Genomic DNA, 21,735 nt, shown 5'->3' on the forward strand with positions numbered 1-21,735 from the left:
CCATAAGTACACATGCATCTATCCACTGTTATAAACCACGCAAATGTCTAAGTCCACTGAGCATACAGTTTATCATGAAAGGGCTGTGGAAAAGATTTATACATCTTCTTTATTAAAAAAAAAAAGTACTGCTGCACCACTCAGACTTCTCTTTTGGTTTAGAGCAGCATTCCTCCTCAGATCCATGTTCTTTGCTGGGATATGTAAGTTGTACACAAGATATCAGTTCTGTTGCTATGGCGATCAGTGCACTAGAGGTGATGGATTTATTTATTTTAATGATTGCTTAATGGTTTAACTAACTGTCTGCTGGTTTATAGAATTCTCAGTTCTGCATCACTTTCCATGATTTAATGAGGAAAGTATAGGCATATTTTGCTTTCCAGAACTGTCTAAATCCCCTTCTTACCATGACAGGTGTTACCTTCACAGTATGAACCACTCTCCAATTAATTGTAAGATGTAACCCAATAATTAGAAGTGGCAAATAATAATATAGAGTGTTACGAAATACTCATTTTCAAGACAATGCAAATTTCTGGAAATTATGAAAAAATAAATCATAGAACCATAGAGTGGTTTGGGTTGGAAGGGACCTTTTAAGATTATTCAATTCCAACCCCCCTGCTATATGCAGGGACACCTCCTTCTAGACCAGGTTGCTGACAGGCCCATCCAGCCTGGCCTTGAATGCTTTCAGGAAGTGGGCATCCACAACCTCTCTGGGCATCCTGTTCCAGGGTCTCACCACCCTCACAGGAAAGAATTTCTTTCTACTATCTAGTCTAAAACTGCCCTCTTCAATTTTAAAGCTGTTTCTGCTTGTCCTGTCATTACATGCCCTTATAAAAAGTCCCTCCCCAGCTTTCCTGTAGGCCCCTTTCAGGTACTGGAAGGTCACTATAAGGTCTCCTCAAAGCCTTCTCTTCTCCAGGCTGAAGAGCCCCAGCTCTCTCAGCCTGCCCTTGTAGTGGAGGTCTCCAGCCCTCTGATCATCTTCATGGCCCTCCTCTGGACCTGCTCCAACAGTCTCCATGTCCTTCTTGTGTTGAGGACTCCAGAACTGGATGCAGTATGGCAGGTGAGGCCTCACGAAAACACAGTAGAGGGGCAGAATCACTTCCCTCGACCTGCTGGTCACACTTCTCTTGATGCAGCTGAGGATACAGTTGGCCTTCTGGGCTGCAAGCGTGCATTGCCATCTCGCGTTGAATCTTTCATCAATGGATGCTCTCAAATCCTTCTCAGAGCTGCTCTCAAGCCATTCTCTGCACAACCTGTATCTTTGTTGGGGATTGCCCTGACCCAGGTGTAGGGCCTTGCACTTGGCCTTGTTGAACTTCAAGAGGTTGGCATGGGCCCACCTCTCAAGCCTGTCCTGGTCCCTCTGGATAGCATCCCTTCCCTCTAGCATGTCAACTGCACCACTCAGCTTGGTGTTGTCTGAAAATTTGCTGAGGGTGCACTCGATCCTTCTGTAAATGTCACTTACAAAGATGTTAAATAACACTAGCCCAACACTGATCCCACCACTTGTCACTGGTCTCCCCTTGGCCATTGAGCTGCTGACTGCAACTCTCTGAGTGTGACCATCCAGCCAATTCCTTACCCAGCGAGTGGTCCATCCATCAAATCCATTTTTTTCTAACTTGACAATCACGATGTCAGGAAGGACAGCGTCAAACACTTTGCACCAGTCCAGGTAGATGATGTCAGTTACTCTTCCTTTATCCACTGACACTGTGACTCCATCATAAAAGGCCACCAGGTTTGTCAGGCATGACTTACCCTTGGTGAAACCATGTTGGTTACCACGAATCACTTCATCTTTATTTTCCGTGTGCCCCAGTAGGGCCTTCAGGACAATCTGCTCCATGATCTTGCCAGGCACAGGGGTGAGACTGACTTGTAGTTCCCTGGATCTTCTTTTTTTCATTCTTGAAAGTGTGGCTTATGTTTCTCCTTTTCCAACCAGTGGGAACTTCACTAGACTGCCATGACCTTTCAAATATGATGGATAGTGGCATGGCAACTTCATCTACCAGTTCCCTCAGAACTCATGGATGGATCTTGTCAGGTCTCACAGACTTGTGCACCTTCAGACTCTTTAAATGGTCTTGAACATGATCTTCACTTACAGCAGGCAGATCTACCTTCTTCAAATTCTTACCGTTGCTTTTTTCAACTTGGACAGTGTGGCCAGAGGCCGTGCAAGTGAAGACTGAGGCAAAGAAGTCACTGACTGCCTCAGCTTTCTCTGTATCCCTCATGACCAGGTCTCTAGTTTCCTTCCAGAGAGGGCCTGCTGAGCTCTGCTCTCTGGTGACAGTGACAAGGCTTGAGGGAACAGCACGGAGCTGTCAGAAGAGAGTCAGGTGGGGGTTCTTCACCAGAGGGTGGTGGGCATGGAACAGGCTCCTCAGGGCAGTGCTCGCGGCCCCAAGATGCAAGAGTTCAAGAAGCATTTAGACAATTCTCTCAAGCATGTGGTTTGAATTTTGGGTTGTCCTTTATAGAGCCAGGAGTTGGACTCAGTGATTGATCTCTGTGGATCCCTTCCGACTGGGGTTCTATGATTCTCTGAAATGCATCTCTTCATGTTCTGTTAGAACTGCTAGGAAGACATGCTGTCCATGTAGATATAAGATGTATGTCTAGGTGTTAACAGCATACAGACACAAACAATTCATGTTTATTTTAGAAGTTCAAGAGCAATTAAAAATACATGATGATGATTTTGTTTGACTGTTCAGCATAAAAATATGGAGATCTTGTTTTCCTGGACAGTGAGACCAGCTTCGTGGTCCAGCCTTAACCTGTTCTGGGGCCAAAATTATTGCAAATATGAGGTCCACAGCAAATATCTTATTTTAAATATATTCTTAAAAGAAAAGTTTTCAAATTCCATTGAAAGATGAATGAATTGGAGCTTAAAGAGAGGGAGCTAATCTACCAGTGCAACCTTGGTAATCTTGTCATAAATATTACACACTTAATATCTGAAGTAATAACATGAAGCACACACAAAGCAGCTTAACTCAGTGGTAGAACCCTGAGGAACTCTGGTAGGGCTGAGATTTTGTTTCGGTTGTTTGTTTATTATTGCCTGCTGTAATCTTTATGCCATTACTGTGCTAAATCATTAGTTCCTTCAGACTGGTTATAATACTTGCTATTTAATACTCCAATTGCCATCCATATTCATTAGATGTAAATTGGAAAGGAAAGCATCTGTTTTATGTAGTAACTAAATAATAGCAGTTTGCTACATAATTCTGAATATAATTTGCCATTTTAGGTCAGTTTGCAATTGTCAATCATATTTGCAAGTACAAAGAAAGATCCATTCTTTACTTGGCTAAAGTTGCATATGTGTTGTTCTTAGTAACTGTGATCAAAAATGCTGTTTGATGATGCTTGAAATATTACTGTATTTGATTTTGAAGTCTCTATACTAGTCATCTAACTATAATTCACTTTCATGAGATTTCTGGGATAGGAAGAAAATGTGTTTTTGTGTAATGTGCAGCACATTTTGACTTATATGCCCAAGGAGATGCAACATTTCATCTGACAAATTAAAACCAAATAAAATTTGAATCCATAACAATGCCAATTTAGTTTAGCATTCAGAAGGAATAACAGAATGTAGATTTTGTAGGGTCTGTTTTATTTTCATTGGAATGCTACTATTTTAAAATAACTGGTGCAAATCTCTTTGAGTTTGTCATTGAGTACAGGCAAAGAATGAAACCCTACGGCAAAACACAAATACTGAACACAGTTCCATGGTCCCAGTTCAGACACAAGATCCATTCAAATCATAAGAGATATTTGCTTGGGGAGAAACTGGGAAAGCACTACTCTGACTTATAATAGCTCCTGGCTGCAAACTCTAATTGTGTATACATCTGCAGAAAAGAAAGGAAGAACACATACCACAGAGCTGACAATTATAGGCATCTTCCTGTTAAACTCTTTTTTATTTTTTGCCAACATTATTCGGTACATTGCATTTTTTATATATCTTTTGGACCCTAAGGATGCGGCTCATTTGACCTAACTTCTAAATGGAAGTCAACATTAGAGCTGACTGATTGTCTAGAGTCTCTAGATCACTGGGGGAAATAAACAGGCCATTTTGAGATATGAATCATTTGAACTTCAGGCAATACCTGAATTAGATAATATCACATATAAAATGTCTGTTTCTCTCCAGTGATCAAAAATAGAGTATAGATCCTATTTCAGGTACAGACAAAAGCATTATAGTTCGGTTAGTTAAATCTCACCGCAAGGTGAATGGAAAACATTTATTACAACAGGTCCTTGCAATTCCCCCCAAAAATGAGGAAAGAAAAGAGTTTTAGTCTTTTGGAGAGTAAAAATTTCTACTGTTAACATCTCCTTCATTTCTAAGCTACAGAGTGCAAGGTAGGAATTGGTCTAGAAAGATTAAATGGTTAGATTTTGTGAATACTGTATGTGACAGCAGTGAGTATTAGAAGTGTCAGATATAAATACAGATGATTTACTTTGTTGTATGAGGAGCTCAGACATGGCACTGTAGTCCTGGGACCACTTATGTGAGGGCTCACCTGGAGCGCAGTATTGCTGCAGCACCTGCGTAACAGGTGGGCTGGGGATACCTCTGCTCTGGGTGGTGAACAGCTGCTGGAGTATGTGGAGGTACATGATCAGGATTAGCTGTGGTGAGCAATATTTGATTTTGGTTTCTTTTCACTGCATGGACTTTTCCCACTCTCATAACTGGAGCACCACAAAAGGTGTCATTTCTTTCAAAGAACCTCATGAACTCTCTGCTCTTTGCATGTGATGTTTGAAATGGGGTTTATTCCTTCAAGATTTTTTTTTAAAAATATGCATATAAAATAAGCACTGACCTTAAATGACTTAAAACAATGTTAATCAATGCAAAATGATCTTCGTGATAAACATGGAATCACATGAGATCATCTCAGACCTGTCAGGTCATATCATGTTATGTCAGCAGTGATGTAATAACTCTGAGCTACAATAATCCAGAATGATGTGATAAGACATGACACACATCATGTCTGAACAATAGTACTAGAAAGGGAGGGATTTAGAATCAAACTATAGCTGTATTAGCATGTGATTATTTCACACACGCTTGTACAGTGTTAAATATTGAATGCTGTAAGTATACAAATGGCTTTGTGATTTTTCTCTCTGTTGCTTTAAAAAGTGACTGCTATTTTCCCATAGACTGCCTGTCTAAAAATTTTTACAGAAATCATCTGCTAATGTTAAAATACAGCTCTCAAACTGCCAGTGGGCAAATACTATCTATTTGTGGTTCCTCATATTCAGATTTCTTTGGTAGGTTTTATTTCTCGCTGAAAGAAAACTACTTAATCCCTTTGGCACCAAAATGCTGTTTAATAAACCATTCTGTGAGTTTTTTCCTATAAGAATTGTTTTGAAGAGAATGAGAATTGAGCCCTTTGGCCAGCTCACATTTCTGCTTCCCAAAGCATTCTAGAGACTAAGAAAAGGTAAATTAAATCTGGATGCTCACCATACAGGAATTTGAGCCTCTGAGGAAGAAGTCATGTTCCCTGTAGGCCTGGCCTGTGGTCATTCAGTCTGTTGTTTCACTCTGTCTGAAATCATACTTTGAACTGATGAGATAAATTGTAGTTGACTAAATCCATTTCAGTAGATGTTACATTCAACACGGATCCAAAAGACATTCTTTGCCCCAAAGAGCTTACAGCGTTTTCTCTGTAACAAATATGTTGCAAATGAAAAAAAGAAAAAAAGTTTACCTTCCAGAAATGATGTTAACAGGGCAAAGTTTCCCTGGTTAGGTTCTCAAGCCAGTGCAGCTATTATCATTTCTGCAGTTACTTTGAAATAAGTAATGAAGGACACCAGGCATGATCAAGGCAGGAACATAGCATCCAGCCCCTGCTGTAATGCCCAAACTTGCACATTGTCTTATTATACAACAACAACTGCATACTAAGGTGGATGAGCAGGAGAACTAAGGAACCATAACGTAGTACATAGCTTCAAAAATTTCCTAGCTTGAAGAAATCCTAATCTATTTGTATTGTCTATGATTTTGAAATAATCTTAAATAGAAGAGTTTGGCACGTAACTGTTGATGACCTCTGTGGAAAACTATCCATTAAGTAGTTACTCTAGTCTCAGTTTAACACTGCAACTACATAATCTCTTTACATCAGGAGCTATTATTCAGTATAAACAAAGGTAATACTATAAAATGCACAATCTCTGCTGTCTAATGGGACCATGGAGTAAACATACTGTGCATGAATCCTTAGAAGAGCCCTAGAGCCAACAATCACTTCCATTAGCACAGAGAGCAGAAAGTGTTCCTGGTGGTCGTACCCCAAGGCTTTTTCTGTTCCTTGTCGAAGAATATGACTCAGAAGCACTGCAAAACAACAGGGGCAGTGCAGTGTCTGGTACTAAAGAGCTGACCATCATAGGAGCTGAATTTGAGATAAATACTTCAGTTTTCAGTTAGAGATCAAGATTTCAAGATTACTACAGATAGGCAAATAAACAAAGCCAAAATCAGTTCAGGAATGAAGCAGCTTCTGTGCCTCTTTTCCAGCTGTGGATTCACTCCTTGTTATAACAAAACTTGCAAAACTCTTACTGCTTTATGAATTTTCTGAAGAATAGAAAGTTTCAGCTAATTTTAATATATGTTTGTATTAAAGGTGTTTCTCTAACTGTGATAATCTATAGCATGGAAGGGTTTGATGTTAAAAGAATCCACATTTTTATTATAAGAACAATCTACATACCCGTAAAAACCACACAAGATGTCAGGTACATAAGATATTCTATGACTCAGTATCAGAAGTCTTCTTTTTTTGTCTTACAGATGTTATCAGTTAGTCTAATAGGAGATATTGCATCTTCTTACAAACTTTGACTTGTTTAAAATGAATTTTATTGTCTACATATGAGCTAGCTGTAGAAATGTCTTATTTGGAATTTTCTAGAAGTTTGGTTCATCAGCTCAGCATCTTTGCACTGGGAAGAGTGTGTGTGGTTTTGAAATGAGTGTTTATATTTTTTTAGTTTACTGGATGTGAGATTAAGCAGATAAGTAATTTAGGGCTGCAGATCAGGGGAAGTGAAGTTCAGAGAGAGTCTGAGTATGGGCTTGGATGCCAAGCAGCTCCCGTATGACACCTCTTCTGCTGATTCTGCCTCCAGCAGGAAGTCTGTCTGCACAAGACAGAGCACATAACAAAAGGTTTATGCTTGCTACAGTCTTTTACATATTTCCTGCAATCCTTTCCAAAGATTAAATAATTGCTGTGCCATGAAGGCAAAATGTCATGATGTGCTATAAAAATTAAGATTTTTTTTCTTTGATATGATGAAGAATGCAGCAAAATTGTTTTTTAACAAGCTCTGAAAACAGGAAAAAAACTAAAAACATATGACTTTTCCACTGTGTCAACATAAATGCTTAACAATGAATACTAAATATTCCCTATATGCTCCATAAAACATACAACAGTAAAAGCAGTAATAGCTACAGTAGAATAAAACGGTGGAACAACCAGGGTGTAGTTTTACAACAAATTCTCTTAACTGTGTAAGAACAGGATTTCTGTTCACTTCAAAACTTCAAGCAGGAGACAAGTTTTCTGATTGTTATTTTCAAAGAATAAGCCTTTCAGACTCCGCACCTGACATCTGATCATTTCTAGTGTGCACGGTAATGATTTGAAAGTTAATACTTGAGAGGACAGTCCTTTTCCCTGTGATTATAAAAATCCATTTTAGGTGTACCCTCAGTATGCTATTGCATTTTGAGAGCAGTGCCAGTGGTGATTATCCAAAAAAATCCAATGAAACTGTATGTTGCCCTAAATATCTAGAGTCATAGGGTCACAGTCTGATTCCCGTGATTATAGCCTAAGAGTTTTTTTGTTCAATTTCAATTTGACTCAACTCATAAACCACATTTGCACCAAGAGCGTCCTTATTAAGAAACTTTTTGCGTAACTTGCATTTTTTTCTCATTTACTTACAATTTAAGTACCCAGTTTGGGTACTTATTGAATTTTCTAAGTTACTGGATGAATTATTCTTTCTAAAAGCTTATATCTGGTGGGGCAGAAGTGTTGCTGATATGCCAGACTGAGATTACTTCAAGGTTAGAACTGAGAATAAACAATTCAAGTGTTTTTAGTTCCTAAGCCTGAAGCAGCAAACAGATTTGCTTCAAAGTCAGTGGTATCCTATAACACCAGAAGGATCTAACACCAGGAAATCTATCTGCAGATTCTTAGTTTCTAGACTGTCTAGAATGATTTCTATTTATTGACATTTGAAGTTGATGTATTGACACAAGTTAGCAGACAAATATTTAACACTGGCAATAAGGTGTTGTGGTTGTCCACTGTCAACAATATATTTTATATATTTTGTATTTTATTTTGTATTTTAGCTATCCTTTTTCTAATTCAAAACTATACAGAGTGAAAGTTTTGTCCATTACCAGTTCCTAGATAAAACCTGCCTCTGTTCATTCCAACCGTACCCCAGAGCTGGGAATGCATCCCCCTCATTTGGAGTGTGTGAATGTTTCAAGTCATGGGAGCCAACCCTGCGGTTTGCACCACGGGCTATCAGATGTGGCAGGCAATGCACAAGTCTACCCTAGGAGAGGCATTTACATTTCTTCCAATACTCAGAACAAGCAAATTTGTATTGAAAATAATATGCCTTTAAGTGACTTTGGAATCATACTCTTGATAGGGTTTCTGCTGTAGAGAACTTGGCAAAGGTATTGTAGGTACCGCCATCTCTTAGATACTTCTGAAAATGTTTTCTTGGTATGGAAAGAGCCTTTCTTCCTCCTGCTTACTGGCACTCCCGAATCCATCCATCCTGCTCAACAACTGGAGAAAGACTCCCCTGAGGAGAAAAAAAAAGACTTTTACAGAAGAGAAGAAACTAATCACTCTTTGTGGGAAAGAGAAGGGTTCACACACCCCTACGATCTTATGAAGGACGTTTACTAATGCATTTGGAAGAAGGATAACTATAGCACAGCTGCATATGTGCAGTCCATCTACAGCAAAACCATCCCTTCACATAAATGTTTCCATGAGGAGTGCTTGGCTTTTAAAAGCGTTCATGCCTTTCATGTTAATATTGACAGTATTCATGTTTTCTTCTTGAAGTTCTTATTAATTCAAGCACCCCAATGACAGAATAGTTTCTGCCAAGGGATGCATCCCACACCAAGGCTGCCTCTCTGCCCAGCACCCTCCTACTCGCTTGGAGCCACCTCTGCTGCTGAGGAATGAGGGCTGGCAGAGTCAGCTGCCAGCTCACCCACCAGCTCCTCTGCCTTGTGCAGGTCCTGAAGGCAAAAGGGGCAACGAGGGCCATTTTGGCCCTGTAACAAGACATAAAGCCATAGGAAGTTTGCTCATTCACTCTGCTGCTTGCGGTGACTTGTTTCCATCTTGCTTATGCTCTTTCATTTAGTCCCTGCTGTAAAATGCAGGGCTAACCTGCTTGCTGCTATTGTACTGTCTCATCAGACTGTTTGTTCCTTGATGTACCCAGCCTGCCTAAGCAGACCCATAAGTCGTTACGGGCTTGTGTGCAGCTGGACAGGTGTGCAATGCCTAAAGCTGGCTCTGCCCTTAGGAACGGCATTAATAAATATAAGGAATATAGTACTAATATTTAAAAAATATCTGGTTCATTATCCTATTTAAAATATTGCAAAGAACTTTCAACATCATCAAGATTCTTTGACATTATAGATGCCTTAGATTGCAGTCCTAAAATACAGCTTTTAGAATAAAATAAAAATACACTGAAATGGGAAGCCTGCGTGCAAACTAAAGACAGAATATGAGATTTACCCACAGATAACTTGAAATTCTCAATGTTATTTTTATGCGTCAGGCTGAAGAAAATGTAATCATATGCAGTATATATTTCATCTTCTCAGGAAAGCAACATTTAAAATATTACTTAAAATCCACTGCAAGTTTGTAAGAGCAGAAAAAGGGTTATATCTAAAGAGGTCTGTTGAGCAGAGGTAAAATTATTCAGATTATTACTATTTAGAGCACCTCAGATATTGGTTTTCTATAAATATTTTATCTCCAGTTTCCATTTTTTTTTTCTGAACCTATTAAACTTTGGCGCTTTTTCAATAAGTTTTGCTACATTTGTACATTTTGTCTCAAAGATGTCAAAAATACAATTATTTTTGACAGCAAATACATGATATAATGTTCAAGAAACAATGGTGCATTGGTTCTATTACATGACAGAAGTACTAAGTGATTTACACTGCAATTTGAACTGGATTAGGCTGTAAAACACTTAAATACATTTATTCAAACAAGTACTCTCACTGAATCTTATTTCACAGAGTAAGGCTGGGTTGTAAAAACTTCCCTGTTGAGATAATGATATTATTTTTTACAAGAACATTTCAACCATGTTTCACCAAAATAAATAGTTTTGTTTTTTCTTTTTTAATCAGTAATTTTATTCCGTTACTGCTTGTCTGATGTGGTATTTCTATGGGAAAACATTAGTATCTAATAGAAAGAGAATTAAATGCCTTAATGAACGGTTTCATGGATGAATTCTTATACAAGAGATAGCCACAACAAAAGTATTAAAAAATCCATTACTATCCCAAAGGACCCACTGTATTTTTAATGTTATCCTGGAAGAATAGAAAGCATGCATACTTTTAAAATAATGTTATAAAATCTCTGAGCAATGCTGCCTGGTTTTGTTTAATACAAATTACCACTTACTGTGGGAATGACAACATTTATATTTGAAAGATTTTGATTGTAGCTTACATATATTGCAATCAGATAAATAAATCTATAGGATTGTCTTTCAGCGAATAGATTATTCATAAACATAATTTCAGAAAGGCTCTCATGGTTCACTCTTTCTGCACCATAGCACATAGCATGACTGTGAAATCTTTAAACTTTATATAATGAGAGTGATTATTGAAGTTGTGGCAAGAAAACAGAGAGTTTATTTCTGCTCTCTTTTGCACTGACATTCATTAAGCTTTATGTGAATCAGCCATTTGTTTCAGATACAGAATGCTTTGTGAAAAATCCAGTTCAGAATATCTGAATACCGATGACTGGAATAACATGATGGTCTAACTTTTGCATATGTAGTAATTGGCAATATAGCTATGCTATTCAGTTTCTATTACTCTGTAGCTTTTGCTTTTAGCAGATTACCCAGTTAGCTAAGTCCCTGCTAAATACCTGTTTTTAGCCAAACGCTGATTACTTGTGCAAATCCTGACTATACAAAATTTTGAATACAGCATCTCTGAAGAGAGATGCCATTTGGGAGAAAAAAATCTCTGTATGTGAGCCGAATGTCTTGTGGCCCACAGCTGTTTGTCTATGCAGGCTGGCACATGGCATGCACCCTGCAGTCGCTGGGCTGCAGGAGATGCTGCCAGCATCTGCCAACTAGGAGGAGAATTGCGCATCAGCAGCAGAAGCAGCTGGCACAAACCTGGAAGGGAAACAGCTACCAAAAATGAGAGACTTTCAGTGTGCTTGAAAGTCTCATTGCAGCTCTTTAAATTCTCACTTTGATTCACCAGATCTGCACTGTCTTATGGCATCCAGGGATCATGTCTTGAGTATGAAAATCCCCTCTCATCTGTTTGCTGATCTCCCCTGGGTTAGGTAGCTGTTGCTGATGTTATGGCACCTAAGCACTGCCACAGCTGGAGCTCCCAATTGTCCCTCAGTGCACCACCAGCCTGCACTGAGGTCAAGGGTAGGGGCCCAGATCTGCTGGGTATTCAGATCCTCTCCTTACAGAGACTGTCTTAAAGTCCATTGGTACATTATTCTTTAAAGCAAATTCAAAACTACTATGAGAAAGAGAAATGCAAGTTGATGGTGGAAAGTAAATATATATGAAATACTTGAGTTGCAGTGAGTTTATACTATTCGAGACCTTTTGCGCTAAATAAGAACAGGCTAATTTGTATGATGTCAGTAGGAAAGATCAAGTTGTGACTCTCAATGTATTGTTTTGGTGCTTTTTTTTTTTGCAGGCTTCTTCAGCTTTTTGTTTAATTGACGTTGAGAAGAATGAAAATTAAACAAATGTCAAACTCTGTATGAATATGTTACAGCTAATAGGCATAGCAGGAAACTTTGTAATAGTAATACTTTATGTTGAACTTATTGGCAGGAACAAAACAATCAGTGTCATTTGAAAACTTTCCATTAAGATGGTTTCCGGTGGAAAAAATGCACTTTTCACAAATATAAAAATCAGTTTTGTCAAAAAAAATGATCATCCTTCAGAAAAAATGAAAATATCTGCATTCAGCATATGTAGCTTATAAAATATCTCATGAACCTATGTATAAGTGATAGTACACAAAGGAAACAGCCTCAAGTTTTGCCAGAGTTGGTTTAGGTTGATTATCAGGAAGAATTTCTTCACAGAAAGGGTTTTTAGGCATTGGAACAGGCCGCCCAGGGGAGTGGCAGAGTCATGGTTGCTGGAGGTATTTAAGAGACATGGTGGTGATGCTCAGGACATCATTTAGTGATGGACTTAATAGTTTAGGTGGATGGACTTGATGATCTTCAGGGTCTTTTCCAACTTAATTCCATGATTATCAGCAGAAAACTTATCCATTGTAAAATTACATATCAATGTAGTCAATATTAGATTGTTCTGATTTTTTTTAATTTTTCTCACCTAAACTTGCGGCTGAAAATTTGGCAATTTCTGTGAGAACAAGGAATCTTCAAATCAAATACAACACTCTGAATGGAAATGGTACATTTCCTGCTCATTAATATTCACTGGAAGGGTTCTTACTGTGCATTCAAAACATTATTTTTGCAATCATAATACGTGTTACCTAAAACATCTGCCGATATTCTAGCTTCACTTTCATTTTTCACTTTTTCCTTTTTTCTTTTTTCCATACCCTTTCCATTTTGCCTTTGAAAAGAATAATACATATCTTTCACAAAAAGAAAACATATTTACAAACTTCTAAAATAGACATTTCTGAAATCTGAATAAAAATATGATCCTTGAAATTTTTTGTAACATCTTTGCCTCTTGATGACTACAGAGAGATGAAAGAAAGGAAAAACTTCAGCAAAGATGGAAAAGTGCAAAGAGAAGTAAAAATATCAAGATTTTCTGGTTTTCCCAGCTTGATCATGATTTAAAGTGGACCTCTAACCCCATTTAAATCAATGTTGGCTACATTGTGAATTGCATTCTTGTTTTTGAAATAATAAATTCTTCCTAGCCCACAGTAGTTTCCAGAAAGGCTGTTCATTGGCTTTCATGGGGTTAAATGCATCCCCCACAAGAGTTCATTCAGGACACCTTTATCTTTGAAGCGTCTTACTATTACTGAAAAGCACAGTGAGGCTTCTTTACAAAATTTAGTTAGAACTTGAGCTTTTGAGCATGTTCCAAAGATTGCTCCGCTTCTATTCAGTAAATACTTTTAATAATAGGCAATAATCTAGCCTTTAGTACAGGCTTTATTGCATAAATTAATTTCTCAATAAATATTACAGTTAGTTTACTTGGGGCTTTGTCATCCAAAGTGTGTAACAAATATGAACTTGACAGTTACCATCTGGTTCAATTTGATTACAATCACTAATGAAATAATGTGAAAAGGTATGAAGAGGAAGAAAGCTATGAGCATCGTGAGTGATGAAATTCTGACTACAAATCACATCGGCTATGTCCTCAGTTAAGCTGCAACATCTACAGCCTCAATAAAAAATGTAATTGATTGGATGTAAGTCAGCATAAAAATAACTCTATTTTTAAAAAAGAAATCACAGTAAACTAATTTCATTGCTTTTCTGGATAGAAAGGTAACGCAGAGGACAAGGATGCCCACGCAAAGTTTAGATTAATTTTGGCAAAGTAATTGCTACAGTATTTCATGAAATATATAACAACAAATTATTAAACTTGTTTTGGATGCAAATGTGCAAGAAAAACTAAAACGGGGACCTCCTACACATGAAGATAAGGTACTTTTTACTTTATCAGAATATTTGTTCCTTGTGTGTTGCAAACACATTTCCAAAAGCAAGGTCTACCTAGACTGCCTGCTTTGCCCTTGATAATACACTTCAGCTAAATCCTTGTCACACTTTGTAAGGTATGTTAGACTGAACATCTATTGCCCTGCTCAGCTGGTGATGGCAGCTTTCTTGTTTATAATGTCATCTCTTTTTTCCTGCTTTGATTTAAGCATCACCATCTTTGCTTTCTTACATCCCTGAGCCTTACATCAACCGTGTAGAAGAAAGCATTGTGTGTGTTGACCACAAGTGCTAGCAAATTGATTGCAAATTGGCCAAGGGACCAAACACTGATGGGTAATGAAAACGGTGACACCAGTCTGAGCTGCCTGAGAATGCTCCATACCATTTACAAAGATGTTAAACAGAACTGACTGCCTCCTGAAGTATTGCCTGTGGGAGCACCACCATGATGAGTGCTTGATCAGATCTGGGTGTTTCTGTTAATTATCACATCAAGAAGAAATGCGGAGACTTTTTAATGTACAATGACAGTAAGAGAGGAAAACAGGAAAACTTCACTGAAGCTGGAGAACAAGCAGTGACTTTATTTTTATCTGTCTTCTCCACACCCTTTTCTCTGCCAAAACCTGTACCAAGTTGTTGCAGCCTCTAGCACCAGTCAGCTGCACAGGTACCCATTGCACATCTCTTTGCAACTCCTGCTAGAACTTGGTTCTCAAAGAGGCATTCACCATGAGTCACAGCTGTGTCATCTACCATGAGCCTACATGAGTCTGTTGATGCTGCCTGTTAAATTATTTATAATGAGAAATAATGGCTTAATTCCTTATGCAGTCTTACACAACTGCAAGATTTCATGTTCTGTTTGATTATCTCTGTTACCAAATGAAAGAAAATGAGTTTTCTAAAAAACTCTTTCAGCTTAAAATTGTTAGAAAATATCTGCTTACTGAATTTAGTCTACAGGTCTTTGGCATTTCTGTGAATCTTCAAGATTCACAAAACCCAATTTTTGTCATTTAGAACTGTGGAGAAGACTTGTAGTTTTGTCAGTAGGCTTAGATTAGATATTATTCCACTATTAAAATGCTTTTTCTTATATTTTTCTTTCTCCTTTGGCTATTACATTCTTTGTATCCATTTCTCTTTCCACATAAAAGGAGGAAAAATCCCTCCCTTCTATACTGGCAGATTTTCAACTGAGTTGATGAAGCATTTTTGGATTTAAATTTCCTTAGCATATAAGCATAGGTAAAATATCTCTTCCTGATGATGCCACTCCCAATTTGTCATTCCCATGCACAAGAAACCTAAGTTTAATCTCTCATGAAGTGTACAGCAGCAAGATAGACAGTGAAAACTAACTCAAATGTTTGTTTTACAATATTGCCAGTATTGAACTTGGTCAAATTATTGACCATGCAAGCAAGACAATATAAATTTTGGAAAATGTTTCTGAAAGGGTATATTAGTAGAGAACATAGAAAAGATTTTAACTGGGGCAAATCAACATCTCCTTTGATTTTGGCAAAGATTCACAGATGTAAATGATCTCCTTCACTCACATACCCATGCTCATGCACACCTTCAGTTGGATGCACTGTTATTGATCTAAAGCTAAGTAAGCAGAACTCTAGACCTTCTGTATGTCAGATATCCAAAAGGACTGGACTGGTGCATAAATATGTCCCGAATTTCTTGGCATCCTGTGGAAGTGCCTCCACAGACTTTTGTAGCCATGCTTATCAAGATCTTCCAGCCAGCTGCTGAGTCTTTGATCCTTGACTCTCCTTAACTTCCCGTCAGTCGTTTCATTGGTGTATTTAATAAAGGTATTTCTGAGTCAGTCCTCAATAGTGTGTACAGAGCAAAAGGGATGTCTGTGAACCTCTTGGTGCAAAAGATGAGTTTAGCGGAGGACATAATCCAGATCTGAGTCTCAGTACCATTGCAGGAAATGGAATAATGCTTGTCACATTATTCAGAATCATATCAGGGCAGATCAAAAAGATGGTGAAACCCTTTAAATTCCTGTTTGGTTTTAGTCATTTTTTAGCAGCTCTACATTAAAATAATAATAATAATTCAAAAAATAATAATGACCCCCAGGCTAGAAATCTTAGCGCACAGTAAGTACCATTCTAGAAAGACTTCTCTTCCTGTGAGCTCCTACCGTAGCAAAGTAGAACCACGTGCTTTTATGAAAAGCATGCTCTTCTGCTTAGTGATTTCAATATTTCCTTTTTGTTTAAGAAATTGAAAGATGCCATTTAAATTCTAGGCAATATGTACCTGATAGTGGTACCCTAAATTGAGCAGCTACATGATGAAATGACTGAACCTTTGATAGTATCTCTGTGTATTTTTTCCTTATTAGGAAGTAAATTAACTACTGAGGATATAAAATATTTACATATGTATTTGTGTTTATATATATACATAGTTATATATATATGTATGTATTCATGTTTATATATATACATAGATATATGTATATATATGTATGTATTCATGTTTATATATATACATACAGACATTGGGCACACTGGGATACCTGCCAACACACATTTTTTGAATACTTTCTTGAGAGAAAGCCTTGACCCCTGGCTGGAAGCTGAGGCACTTCCCCATGCTGCTGCCAGGGCTCCAGTGGCAGAAGGCTGGAGTCATGGGCTTTGGGCCACAAAGGTGTGCCCTTCTGTAGGTTCTATTCACTTGTGTTCTTCCCTTTTTTACAGCTTTATTTTTGCCCCTGCAGACCTGTCAGTACCTCCTATGTGTGCATAGGTTGCCTCCTTAGGTTTATCAATGAAGGACATTGCTGTAGATCTGTACTTCTTAAATGTGTCCCTTGCTCATCCAGCATGATTTCAGGCCATTTAGTTTGTTAGATTGAATAATGTGATGTACGATCTCCCTGCTGCTCAGCTATAAGACTGCACGTGCCCTTAGACCAGTGCAGAGTGGCCATATCCAAAGTGAGGGACCCTCTCACCATTTCTGGATGAGCAAGGAGTTATTATACCTAGGATGCACTTCTTAGACACAGTTAGTTATTTAGAGTGATTGAATGAAGATCACTTAGAAATCTGTTTCAAGCTGAAAGACGCAAACACTTCGCTCTGCTTGGTGCCTGCAGTGTTTGTCCTTTCAGACTGCTCTGTTCTTCATGTTGTGCTGTCCATTGCTACTATCCTGTAACTTCCATCTCTGGCTGAACTGGGCCCAGGCTCACGAAGAGCTTTGAAGGCAGTTGTGTGAACATTCTTAGAAGGAATCGCATGCAAAAAAAGCATACTTTCCAGAGTGTTCACACTGCTATCTTTTCACAAGAAAGTTCTCAAGAAAATATTTTCTTTTCAGGAACATGTGCAAGGCATAAATAAAAGGGTTAGAGATACCAATAGAGTGTATTTTGTATTCCTTATTTAAATGCAGTAATTCTTTCCAGTGTTACTCTAATTTCAAAGTTTGTATCATCATGAAAACTGTTCTTAGATTTTAGGCGTTCCTTTCTTTCTAAATTGTCTGAAATCCATAGAGTCTCTAGCCCTCCAAAAGATCATGTTCTGTTGTCCACAGTGGTAAACTTGAACTGTGTGCCTTATCTGCAGTATTATTTCAATGGAAATAAGAATTCCATGAATCCAGTTCGTTGTTTTTTTTTTTCAAAGATACCCTTCCACAATGCTATCACAAATTTCAGGAAAGGAACTTTTACTTGGTGCATTTTTGGTTTTTTTTTTTTTATATCATTTCCCACAGTGCTTTTACATCTTAACATAGCTAGCATTTTGTCTGTCCCTTATCTATCCCTCCATAAACCCACAAAACAAAGCTTAAGTTGCTGCTGAGTAATTCACCTTCAGCTGAGGATTTTTTTTTTTTTTTTGCTTTCTACATGAAGACAGTACTATGTTATACCTGTTAATTCTTTTCCTATACTCATTTCCAGAAAACCCACATTCAATCTATTTTTTTCCAGGGGGACACGTATTGATGACTATATTTTACTTGAGTTCCGACCACAGAGTGTATCTGCTGTTTCATTTCCTTCTCACTAATGCCTACAAATATGATTCTCTTTATCTGCAGCTCTCTGGGAATGCTTGTGAAATTCAGTTTCTGAAAAGGATTTGTAGCATAATATCTCAGCTGGAGATATTTTAAGATAATACTTTTTCTGTAGCAGCAGGGAAGAAAGTAGCCCATATATCCTGTGAGGTTTTGTAAAAACAGTTGAGAGGGACAAACTAATTACACTATCTCCTCAGCAGAAAATGGGCAGATTAGAAGAGCTACATCAGTCTACAATGGTCTGTAAAGCTTACAAATGATTACTCCCTCCTTGTAAAAATAAAGTGTTCTGTTAAATTAATAAACCTAAAAACATGCTTAGAATCAATGATTCTGGAAAGGAGTTATGTGGAATTTATAAAATGCATATAAATCATTTGGTCTGTTTTTTTTGTGTGTGTTCAGTATACACTTTGAGGTTTTTGGAAATTTCCGACCTAAATTATGAACACTGCTGCCCAGGTTGTAATATTTCAGAACACTCAGTTATGATTATATGGAGCATCTTCCTGTCTGATGTGTCTGCAATTACTTGCTGTTTGCAAGTGCTTGACAGAATCACTTAAAAGGAACTGGAATTATTGTGAAGTAACTGTTGATGCATGTTGGATTTTATATGTATGTTCACTCTCCCTATATATCCATTCTCTTTCTCTCTCTATGTGTATACATACATTTGCATAGATACATAGGCACATAGAGATATTGGAAATAAAACAAGTGTAGTATGTCCACAAAAGACTGACGGAAGATTTTATTTTGGTGCAGTAAGTCTCTGCACAAGCTTGTAAGAACACTGACATCCTGATTCTTCTATGTTAAACACAGGCAAGTATTTTTTTAATTGAAATCTGAAAAGATAATTGTCTGAGTCCTCTTGCATTTCTCTTTCTCCATATCTTTTTCTTGTGGTGAAGGACAGTTACTAAAAGGACATTTGAGCTTTTGCTGAAATTAATCCCACTGGATTGTGTCTAATTGGAAGGAATAGACGTATTTTCATTTCTGTCTACATGCCTGGTATTACTTCAAAAACACTGCCATTTATATCAGTGAAACCCCAATGTTACTAACTCTGTATGAAGCCCATAATACTAGTGGCAAAATGAAGGTCCTCCAAATATCATGAGCTTCTGCTATGGATTTCTTCTGCAGGCCATGATATCACAGAGCAATTTGAGCGAAAGAAACTGTGGATGTCACCAGGGCCAGCTTCCAAGCTAGATGCAAAGTATAGCTCAGGGCCATTGGGCCATGTGTAGATGAGGAGACCTTGTCCAGTACAGATCCATCCAGGTGGCTTTCATCATGCTCATTGTTTAGAAGCAAGAGTACTTTGCCATCATTTATTTAGCCCAAGGAAACAGTTAAGAAAATGAGTGACAGGTTAAAGGGGCAATATTTCCAAGACTGCAGTGAAATCCCTGAGATAATAAAGATGAACAAAAGTATAATCATTTAGATGTGTTAATTCACTTTAAATGCATTGAAGATAGGAAAAGTTTTTAAGACAGGCTACACATACATTTAATTACTTGGCAGTGAATCAGAAGGGTTATGTTTGCTGCATGTACTCCCCATTTTTCAGACTATGGCATTACTGTTCCTTCAGTTCTGCAGACAATCTCTCTCTGCACCTAGCAATTTTTCTTAGGTATTACTACCAGTACTCAAAGAATCAATGACCTTTCCTCTTCTGTGTTAATAATCTCTTCAGCATTTTATTCCTGTGGATATGAACTTCAGCCTTCTTTATTTAGGGTGTTTATTTTTTCATCTTTGAGTGGTTCTGAGCCATGAACTGGGATTTTACCTTGGCCAGGCCCTGTAAAAAAAATGGAGCAAAGAAATGATCACATAAGCCAAGTAGCTTTGCCATACCACCATATAGTGATGTGTGGTGTCAGTGGAAAAACTGGTAAGATAGAGAGGGAGATCCTCCCAGGTGGTGGGCAGCATGAGAGGAAGGTGCTGGATTTTGCGGGAAGATTTTAGAAATGCTGGAAGATGTTGGTGTCATACTGTGTGCTAGACAACAGTCAGTCCAGCAAATGATGTGAGAGGTAAGGAGGACAGACACTGGACAAAGTACATATTAAAAGTGATACCAAGTGCTATGTTGTGATGAACAAGGGCGTTGTGAGCAGATATATGATGTGATCATAGCAGGACAGTAGGAAAATTATTTGCTTCTTCCGAAAGTTAATCAGTAAATGCAATGTTTTGCTTTATACTACAATTTTCTTTATTCTTTCTTTCCTCTTGCTTTCCATTGTTCCAAGAAGAAGAGCTTGTGCAGTAAAATTCAACATATTTTTATGTAACAATCAGAAAATTGAGAAAATAGTTACTTATCCAATGCACAGTTCTTATGAAGATTTCTTCCCCAGAGCAGAGAAAAATTATTCCTCCCATTTCATACCTCAGTCTCCTAAGGGTTTACTTTACCTGAAAAAAGCAGTAGCATTTCCATTCCTTCCTTTTGATCCATGAAGAGCCTGGGTCTGCAAAACTGGCAGTTCCTGATAACAGGAGCTTTGACAAGAGTCCAGACCATCTGGGATTAATTTAAACAATTTTAGGGAGGCAGTTATCAACTAACACAACATGCTGTAAAAAAGGCTAGGAGCAGAGCCTGCAGTTGTCTTTAGGACTTTGGCTTAGGAGGTGATTAGTATATACTTTGAAATTTTGAGTGGCTACTGTAACAAGGATTGAACTTCTTGTTTGTGTTTTGGATATATTGTTACTGAGATACAATGAGAGAGAAGATAACAGGGTTCACAGTGGCTGTTTTGAAAGAGCCTTACAACAGCATCGCTGACAGTGATGTTCAAATTCCTTGATGGTACATACTGTCAGGTCCTACAAGTTCCATTCTGAACATGCCCCAGTTGAAGGTACGTGGAAATAAAAAATCATGACATGTGGCCTACAGAGAGCCCCTCACCATCATCACTCACTAGCTGGGTAAGCCAGTTCAGAGGATTTTTTTGGTCTGTTCACAAAATAGCCTCCAGATCCACTTATTAGCATCTGTTCCAATACTACTTGGGAAATGTTACTGTCAAATATGAAGTGATATTTGTGTGCCATTTACATGAAGAGTTGGTATAGGAATTATGGTTAGGTGTGAGAAGTGTGCGCATACCTGCTCTATCGTGGGTCGTCCTTCTGGCAAAGCATACATGCTAATCACACAGTATGGCATTTCCACAAAGCTAAAACATATGGGAAGGATTCCTAAACTTGACAAACCTTCCTAAACCAGATTAACAGTCTGTTCTGACAATAAGACAATACTGCTTATTTTGAAAGTACTGAGAACAGAAGATAGACGTCAGACAGAAAGCAGTTGTGAAATGCCACTTACTATGAAATGACAGACTCTTTTCTCCCTTGAGGCCTCCTCACAGCTCTGTCTCAGGTGAGCAGCAGCGACCTACAGTTATTCCCAGCCCACTGTGTTGCCATGGCCTGTCTTTCCCCATGACCCAGGTGCTGCATACCATAGGTACAGCTAGTCACTGGT

At 38.1% G+C, this 21,735-nt stretch overlaps 1 long non-coding RNA gene across 1 annotated transcript; it reads right to left on the bottom strand.

The window, feature by feature from the left end:
* Window positions 3,618-21,439, bottom strand: LOC110396700. The gene is made up of 3 exons (XR_002437182.1): window positions 20,652-21,439; window positions 19,890-20,028; window positions 3,618-8,961 (listed from the first exon to the last, which is right to left on the bottom strand). It is a non-coding gene; the product is annotated as an uncharacterized LOC110396700 (long non-coding RNA).

The sequence above is a fragment of the Numida meleagris genome, chromosome 3 (assembly GCF_002078875.1).
Source record: "Numida meleagris isolate 19003 breed g44 Domestic line chromosome 3, NumMel1.0, whole genome shotgun sequence".
In the NCBI taxonomy this organism is placed as follows: domain Eukaryota; kingdom Metazoa; phylum Chordata; class Aves; order Galliformes; family Numididae; genus Numida; species Numida meleagris.